We start from the raw sequence: 6,026 nt of genomic DNA, 5'->3' as shown, positions 1-6,026 counted from the left end.
CTGATAACCAATAACTGAGTTTACAAGTACTATATTAATGATTATCTGAAAGACTGTATCTAACAGTTCTGAATACTGTGGAACCATACAGAGTTTTGTACTGAGCTAAGTGACTATGTCTGATAGTCCTAAATCTGTAGAACTAAACTGAGTTTTATTCTGAGACTGAGACTAGAACTGAGACTATGGGAGGTAATCATCTAACCGGCATGCCCCTCTCTAAACTGATTAGGGTCCAACCTTTAACCCCAGTTGGAAGGGTGTCAATACCATGCCATGGATAAAGACAAGCTGTGAGTTAACTCTCTATAACAGGAAGCTCTTCCATCAACCCTCACTGGCAAGATAACTCAGATGAGAAATATCAACCCTCATAATATCTGGTAGGAAGATACCTCAACCTACACTGACTACGTAGTTCTGTAACGTAAGAACTGCTGCTAAGGGTCAAGCCCTCTACTGACAGGAATGCCCCCATCCCTGGCTTAACTCGGTGCTGAATCCTACTCTCAACTGAATAGATACTGAACTGATTTCTAGTCTGTACTAGGCTAGACTGAATAGTTACTGTGATTACTATTTAGATGAACTGAACTGAGTTCACTAAGTTCTGTTTACTGATGGAATACTACTTAATCTTGTTAGCTGAATGAGTTTACTGAAGTCTGAATTGGATACTGAATTAGAATAGACGAATACTGATTCTACTGAGTTTTCCTAAGTTCTATAACTAACTGAGAGTACTACTGATCATGTCGTGATTGATACTGTTCTATGACTGACCATGGCTCTAAGTAATCAGCTAAATTGTCGGATACCAGTATACCCAGGACTCGATAGCATAAATTAAGAGACATGGCATAACTTGAAGCATATAAGCTAAGTATTTGATCATCATTCATTCATTGGGGCATTTTGACAAAAACTTGCATAATATAACTTGTACATAAGCTAACTTGACATGATTTCATTCTCTTAATAGTTCACATGGACAATTTATTAAGCACTTGGGGAGCACAATATATGCACATAGTATTGAACAATAAGTGAGCATCATAATTCAACTCTAATTTCATAATTCAAGGGTTTATCATGGATTCACATGAACCTACACACATAATGATCAATTTCACATGAAATATATATATAATCATGAATTAGGAACTTATTCCAAATAGCAATCATGGATACACTTCAATTCCAAATATGGAAATCATAAAATTAATTACTTAAAGTTCAAAAAAGATTCTTGAACTCCAAGGGTGGAAGGAACCCTTGGATAAACACTTCACATACCTTTGTTGAAGAAATTTCTGAAAGTTTATGGTGGAATTTGTGCCCTTGATTTGAAATTAAAGCTTCAAGGGTTTTGTTCTTAAGAGATTTTGAGAAAGAATGACTATATTTGCACTATAGGGTGTTTAATTTCATTTTTGGGTGCTGAGAGTCGAGGGAAAAAGACCTAAACACCCCCAAGACTGAAAACTTGGGGGTCTTTTAATGACTGAAAACTGGGTTACCGACGGGCAGTTCGACGAGCCGCGTCAATGCCATCGACGCGATAGCCGACGCTTCCCACCAAGTTCATGTTGGTTCACTGAAATTTGCACTAAAGCTAGGGGAAAATCATCCATCAACGCGATGGTCGACACGACACACCAAGATTTAACCCACTATTTTGGGCACTCAAATGTTTTTCAAACAAGGTCTAAAAAATTTAAAACTCGCCCAGGAATACCTATGGACCTCCCCAATCATGAATCAACCTAAAAATCAACATTTAATGGACGTAAAGGTCGTGAAATAAGATTGCCAACCTTCATAGGCTAAAATAACACTAAGTCTGAGTACTTAGCTAAAATATTCAAAGTCTGGGACCCCTTGACAAGACTAAAGACCTGAATTAAGCTTAGGATTTTACGGGGTCTTACACCCTGGCCATAACCAAAACTTAAACTAAAGAAATAAAAATGATATAAAGAAGTCCATAGCATGAAATGGGGTCTTCCGGAGTATGGAAGCTCACCACTTCAGTCTGACTCAAAAGTTGTCCCCAAATCACCAAGTCACTGAGCAGGAGGAGTGGAAGTGCAACTGGTTCCTACATTATGTGGGGATACAACACCAAAAAATAGTTAGTAGAGTGAACGCTATTATGTAACTCAGGGATAAAGATAAAATAATTCCATCAATTCAAAACTAAGTCAAATAACCATACGAAATCACATGTATACATATACATACACGAGAATCTCCAGCCTTCGATAATATCCCCGATTTGTGTAGCTACACACACTGGGGCTCGTTCCTGTGGGTGGACTTATGATGGTAAAGCTACACAACCCAAGTTAACGATTTATATATAGTGCTGGGATTGGGAACAAGGTTTAGCATGCATTTAAATCCTTAACTTGGGTTGTGTAGCTTTACCATCATAAGCCCGCCCACGGGCTATATAGGTCTAGTATTAGCCCCTGAACGAGCCCCAGTACGTGTAGCTGCACGAATCGGGGATATCATCGAAGGTTGGGGATTCTCGTGTACCCTTCACCCTCCATGATACATATATACATGTATAGACTTGGGGGATTCCCATGTATCCCACAAGCATAAGGTCACTAAGACCAACCCACTCACACCTTCACAGCTAGATATCTCAATCCCTATTATTGTCCAATTAAAACATTTTACACATAACCAAACCACTAATTCTAGGAGTCAATTATTAAGACATTATAAAGTGGTACCGTTATGCCGACTATAACTTGCAAGTAATGTCATTAGCCAATACTTAGAGAATTCCCGTATACCCCGCAGACTCCATTATAAAAAACACATAGGGGATTCTCATGTACCCCGTAAGGTTTTCAAAACAATCCTTAACCATTTGACCATTTAAACCATGTGTTAGTTTCTAGAAATAAGTCAAACCAAACACTTTGAGGTCATAAACAATCAAAAGTCACAAGTTTAGAGAAATTTACCATTATCAAGTTCCACCACCATACCCATGCACCAACATGTTCAAAACCATAATTAAAACATAGAAAACCATAATTATACCATGGGAAAACATCATTCAACATTAAACATTCAAAAACCCCAACCGTTATTTCTAAAACATATCAATACCATGAAAGTCATACATTAAATCATGTGTTTTAAGTAAAATAACAATGAGGAAGGAGTAATAGGCGTGAAATACCAAGGAATTTGGAAGGGATTACACCCCTAGAATCCTATATGACAACTTCTTTTGAAACCCTACACTTAGATTGAACAGAGAGCTTGAGAGAGAATTTGAGAGTGTTTTATAGGGAATGATGTGTTGATAAAGTTTCGAGGAAGGTTTTAAGTCATGGTATCAAAGGGAATTAAAGTAGGAAATGTCCAGAACACTCTTAGCTTAAAAGCTAAAAAAACTTATCTTTAGTTATGAGTCGACCTATTGACTCGTCACCACATTATACGAATCATAGCCTTGAGTCTTAGCCTAGACAGTGAGTTGGACACCCATACACTGTCCACCTTACAACTCCATGATGCCACTCATAACATGACCTAAAGACTTGTATGCTCTAGTCGTAACCAATATAGTACCTAATTAGGTCAGACACTGGACAACCTATAACTTCACCTCACGACTCATAACCTATCCTCATGGCTCTTAGTGAGCCACTCGTACTTAGAGCAAGGTCAAGCCGCTAAGTTACTGATTTGGTTAAGGTTTGTCCTAACGACTCATCACCACCCTTAACGACTCATGTTATCAAGTCGTAACCAAGACAGAAAACCTAACCACCTTGTACTAACACCCTACGACTAGGGTAATCTGACCCATCAAGATACCATATGACTCGTATGGTCAAGTCATAATCAAGGTAGTGAGATCAAAGCTTAAGAAATTTTCAAGGGCCAAAATTTGAGGTATTTCACACACATTACAATCACTCACAACATAACAAAGTCATCATTCAGACAGACTTTTTAACTTTGCAGAAAATTTTAATTAGAGAGTGGACCTGTCCATTGATCATATCAGATACAATAGAGCAAATATGGAATTTAATGGGAAATAAACAAGCATAGTATCAACATATTCTCAAAGAAGGGAATCAATTAGCTGATTATCTAGCTACTGTGGTAATAGATAAAGGGTATTTCACAGTCACAAGCTTTCAGCAGCTAGAAGTTAGAGGATAATTAATAATGACAAATTACAATGCTCATACTTAAGATTGTCACTAGAAAAAGGTGAGAAGAATGGAGAGGCTAAAACTTAGTTTTTTCACATGCAAATATGTACAAGCCATCGAGGCAACAAAATGAGTAAAACAACTAACTAGCCTACACTACAATAACCAATAAAAAGGACTCACAGCGAGGGTCACTTGGTTGGATTAAAATTGATAAACCTGAAGGTCATAGTACTCCCTGAATATTTGTGGTTTTGAGCATCCCATTATCTCCATACCAACCATATCTATAAGATGGGGAAGATTAAGAAGACAAAAGATTTCACACTAAACATCTACAGAGGGGCAATTTCAGTCTTAATCAAAAGAAGTAATAGTCTTTAGCTGATAAGAACCCTTAACATAGCACACAAGGAAGAAATTAATCCTATCCACCGGAGAGCACAACTAAAACACATTACGAAGTATGAAAATATGCTGAAAATGAAGATTCAATCAAAGCAAAGGGAAAATAACCAAGACTTACTTCTGCAAGTTGAGATATGCACAAACAAGAGGCAACCAGGGCACAGTGTTTATCACCCAGAGCTGGAGCAAGATGAAGCGACGGTTGAACAGTGAAACATGGCTCAGATGTTGTAGGGTTGAAGAGGAAAGGAAGAGTGGATACTTATTTTGGAAGTCCTACTTTTACTCTTATACGTAATAGAATAGAGGGTTGGGCCGATTCAAAGGTTAGAAGTAGGCTTTGTTTAATTTTGTTTTTGTTTCCGGATGGGTTGACCCATCTTGTGTAAAGACTAAGTGGTATTTTGTTATTTTATTAATAAAATCCCAAAATTAAATTAAAAAAAAAAAGAATATATAGAATAGTTCACTTAGGACTTACAATTTCCTCCACCCATGTTATAATGCTCCCTAAAGTTTCCTTTCATATTCTTCCTGAACTCTCTCTCTCTCTTTTTTATCCAGGTTATAAAAGTAATATATTAGTTGTTTGTTATTTTTTTTTCTTGTCAATGATTTATCATATATTGTTTCTCTAACATCAAACTTTTCTTGCAGTATAGCCAAAAAATAAATTATAGTTGAAGATATAAACTTTTCATGATAAATTATCAAATCAAGCATCATGTTATACTGTAGAAGATCAATAAGTTTTCGATAATTACTTTTTTTTTTTTTACATAATTCAGAAGTATATGATCGATATTATGATATTTAAAAACTCATAAATATTTTGTGTAATGTATTCTAAAATATTAATTTATTGGAGAAATATGAATTATATAAAAATGTCGGCTAATATATTTATTTTGGAAAATATGATATTTGACACAAGATTGTACACACTTGAAACAATGAGAAGAATTGAGAAAATCTTTGCACTCTCTTCTCTTATCTCTTTTTATTTGTTTTGTTTATGTTTAAGTTTATGGTTCTTTTTTGCTTTCATTTTATAGTATTTCTAATGGCTTATTGTTATTATTATTACTATTATTATTTATAGCTAAGGGTAAGTTAAGTACTTATCATATTTGGATTCTTCCTATTCAATGTTTTGTTGTTTTATAGCCAAGGGTAAGTTAAGTACTTATCATATTTGGATTCTTCCTATTCAATGTTTTGTTGTCTGCTATAGTATAGAATTAACATCATGTTAAAATGATACAACATTTCAATCAAATCTAAAGTTTTATCTTATTTAACACTTAGAGATTTACAATTTATCATCTCTTATCTAACACTGAAGTTATTCAATTTGATTGGGTTTTGACTGCCGACACCAAAAAAAATATGGCTATTTTTTTAAACTTTTAATATTTATTT

At 35.4% G+C, this 6,026-nt stretch overlaps 1 long non-coding RNA gene across 2 annotated transcripts; it reads right to left on the bottom strand.

Annotated features, from left to right (window-relative positions):
- Positions 1-1,807: 1,807 nt before the first annotated feature.
- LOC124893578 lies at positions 1,808-5,086 on the bottom strand. 2 transcript variants are annotated; one of them, XR_007050771.1, is made up of 2 exons: positions 4,723-5,086; positions 1,808-2,101 (listed from the first exon to the last, which is right to left on the bottom strand). It is a non-coding gene; the product is annotated as an uncharacterized LOC124893578 (long non-coding RNA). The 2 variants fall into 2 exon arrangements; XR_007050770.1 differs by lacking the exon at positions 1,808-2,101 and adding an exon at positions 4,111-4,483.
- Between the last annotated feature and the right edge of the window lie 940 nt (positions 5,087-6,026).

Source organism: Capsicum annuum, unplaced genomic scaffold (genome assembly GCF_002878395.1).
Source record: "Capsicum annuum cultivar UCD-10X-F1 unplaced genomic scaffold, UCD10Xv1.1 ctg61984, whole genome shotgun sequence".
Classification (NCBI taxonomy): Eukaryota; Viridiplantae; Streptophyta; class Magnoliopsida; order Solanales; family Solanaceae; genus Capsicum; species Capsicum annuum.
Note: the sequence above shows the minus strand (reverse complement) of the source record. Positions and strands in the feature narration are given on the sequence as shown.